Below are 2,911 nucleotides of genomic sequence, written 5' to 3'. Positions count from 1 at the left end.
AGCAGACAACAGCTGGGTCTAGACCTGGAGCATCGGGGCAATGAGAGGAGAGCAGTCATCTATCAGCCACTTGTTCCTTCGGCCAAACCTGGGCCAAACCTAGGCCAAACCTGGGCCAAGCTCTCGATCAAGCTGCAGCCTCGGGTCTGTGCTCTAAGAAGGGCGATGAGCTGTTCTTTCTCCACCCCTGGCCCACAGCACCCTCACGGCTTTCCCACCTGAGGACAATTCCACCCTCCGGGTCTTGGCCAGAGACCACCTCTCTCCACAGAACAGCAACACCTATTTTCCCCACATCCTTCCAGGGGGCCCCCAGCCTGAGGCTGCACCAGACCCAGGAGCACACGCTGGACCGGACTCGCGACCCGGTGGCAGAGAGAGGCTGCCACTGTGCCCGATGCGGTGACAGGTGGCAGGGCAGCATGTGTCCCCAGTCCACGGTGGCAGCAATGGCTGGGCGGCCGCGGTGTCGAATGCCCGCCTCACCGGCAGCTGTGCAAGCAGCGACATCCGTGCCAGCGGCAGGCGGGATTCCCGGAGTGACACGCAGCCCGACGTGCACCTGCAGCTGTGCTCCTGGCTTTGCTGACCCGGCTGCTCGTGACCGTCAGCGCTCACCGTTACACACACAGCAGCTGCGGCGGTCTTGCGTGCGTGTGCGCATGTGCGTCTTGTAGCGCGTGTGTGCGTTGTCGCGCGTGCACTACCTTCTAAGTCAAGCAGGGCCGCATTCCGTGTTTGCTCAGAGGAACCGCGGCGCAGGCAGCGCATTCAGAGACGTTAAGATCCTCCGGTGAACCGGCTCCTGATCCTCCCAGCCGTGCCCCGAGGAAACAATGACGTGTGTCTCACACATCACACCTTCCCGCGGACAACAGGCGTCCCTCCTTCTCTTCACCAGGGAAAGAAACGAACATAAATGCAATGTTAATGCTCCTGCCAACGCTCCTCCCACCGGGCTCGCGGCTGCAGATCGGCCTGTCCCAGACCACAGACTCCGAGGACCCGGCACAGGGTCAAGGACTCTCCCTGTTTAACAAGCCTAGGCGGGGCTGCGGCTGCGACACGGGGGAATCCTAAGCTACTCTCCTCCTGCTGAGCGGGTGATGCGGCCCGACCAGCGGCGCACGTCGTTGTAAGCCTGAACCGCCCAGCGGATTTCCCAGCGCTGCAAACCGCGTGTCCCGGGTCTGGCGGCGACGTGGAGCACCTCCCTGTTCTGGAGGCAGCACCTTTAATGCGGCCTCAGACCACGGCTGCTCTGTGGCCAGCTCAGCACAGACGACCCCTCGCTGCCCCCAGTGCCCTGTGTCCTTCCTCCGCGCCGCCCCCTTCCCCTCCTCCAGAGCTCTACAGCACCCCCTGCAAGCCAAGTAGATTCCCATTTTTCAACAAACACATGCTGGCGCTTTTCCATCCTTGGCGCACAGGTGCTGTTCCCAACCGAGCAACAATCGAAGGAGACTCTGCCCCCGGTTCGACTTGGACCAGAGCCAGCACAGGATCACTAGGGCAGAGGGTGGGCAAGCAGAGGACGGAAACTAACGGGAACTAATTCAGAATGAGAAATGAGGGCGAGCCTCCTGTCTGCTAGTCCACAATCTGCTCCTCTGAGAAGACGGCGGAAGAGACGAGAGAACAGCCGAGCCCCAGGAGGAGGGCAAGACCTCCATGAGTCTGAAAATAACCTCTGGATGCTCCGGATTCGTGGGCTTTGTGGAGACACCTACGGGCCAACCACCTCCCGCCACGGTCAGACAGGAGGCACCCGAAGCTGAATGGGACCAGAACTCCCCCCCACCCCGAACATGAAAACAGGCTAATCCTGTACAAAAACAGAGAAATGACAAGTAAACCCCCAAAGATGGGCTGAGGGCCCAACCCAGGCCTGAGCCCAGGCTGACCCGGCCCCACGACGTTGCTGCCCACGGTCGGTCCCGGAGGCAGGACGAGGTCTGGGTGATGTCCGAGTCTCTGTGATCCCAGGTCCTGGAAGGACAGGTGCTACTGGAGGGACAAGGACAAAAGAGCAGAGAGACTCCCCGGGGGACCATGTCACACCCACGCTGAACTGAGCACCCGCTGGGCATGACGCTCCTCCTTACCAGGCAGAGAGAGCCCTGAGGACTGTCACTGCCTGGGGAAGAACAGACAGAATGTGGTCAGAGCCACAGGAGATGAAACTAAATGAAAGCTGTGGGTGGGTGAGCTCCCCACGACATCCATCTACACTGTCTCAGGGTCTCAGGGATCACCCCCTCCATACTTACTTGCAGCCTGAGCGTAACTCCTTCCTCTTCCACCTGGGAAAGAAAACATCCCATGAGATGCCATGGAGGAGACACGGCCCGAGATCCGAGATGAAATGGATAGCCTGGACCATAGGGAGGTTTCCAGGACTGTCACTACAGACCTAGGGCAGGACTGGGGACAGGAAGAAAAGAGATGGCAAGGCGAGACCAAACGTCCTCCTGGAGTCTGTGCTCAGCAAGGACCTTGCTCTCTGACCTGTGACTGCTGGGAATCGGGGCCGTCACCACATTCACTGGGGTGATTAATCTGTCCTTCACTCTCACCTGTGCTTGACTACAGTGAATGTGGCAACGAGCCACACGGTGGACGAGCACACGTGTGCAGACGGCACTGCCCATCAACAAGGCAGGACAGACTTCCACCTGGGCTTGAAACACTGCAGAAGGACAAGAAAACTCAGAGCACCCCCCTTCCCTACCTGAGCTCTACTTCCTCCACATGACAGCTCCAACCAGCACAGCGCCAGTGACCACAACCACAACCAGACCAGCCACGATGCCCACTGTGTTGCCGTAAACTGTGAACTGCTGCACAGTCAGCAAACCAGTCTTGGAGCAGCGGCCCAGTAATAGGCAGAAGCACGGGGAAACCGCCCTCG

General features: G+C 59.8%; 1 long non-coding RNA gene across 1 annotated transcript; it reads right to left on the bottom strand.

Moving 5' to 3' along the window:
* Positions 1-1,795: 1,795 nt before the first annotated feature.
* Positions 1,796-2,869, bottom strand: LOC103680655. The gene is made up of 3 exons (XR_573137.2): positions 2,732-2,869; positions 2,271-2,303; positions 1,796-1,825 (listed from the first exon to the last, which is right to left on the bottom strand). It is a non-coding gene; the product is annotated as an uncharacterized LOC103680655 (long non-coding RNA).
* Between the last annotated feature and the right edge of the window lie 42 nt (positions 2,870-2,911).

Source organism: Ursus maritimus, unplaced genomic scaffold (assembly GCF_017311325.1).
Source record: "Ursus maritimus isolate PB19 unplaced genomic scaffold, ASM1731132v1 scaffold_369, whole genome shotgun sequence".
Classification (NCBI taxonomy): Eukaryota; Metazoa; Chordata; class Mammalia; order Carnivora; family Ursidae; genus Ursus; species Ursus maritimus.
Note: the sequence above shows the minus strand (reverse complement) of the source record. Positions and strands in the feature narration are given on the sequence as shown.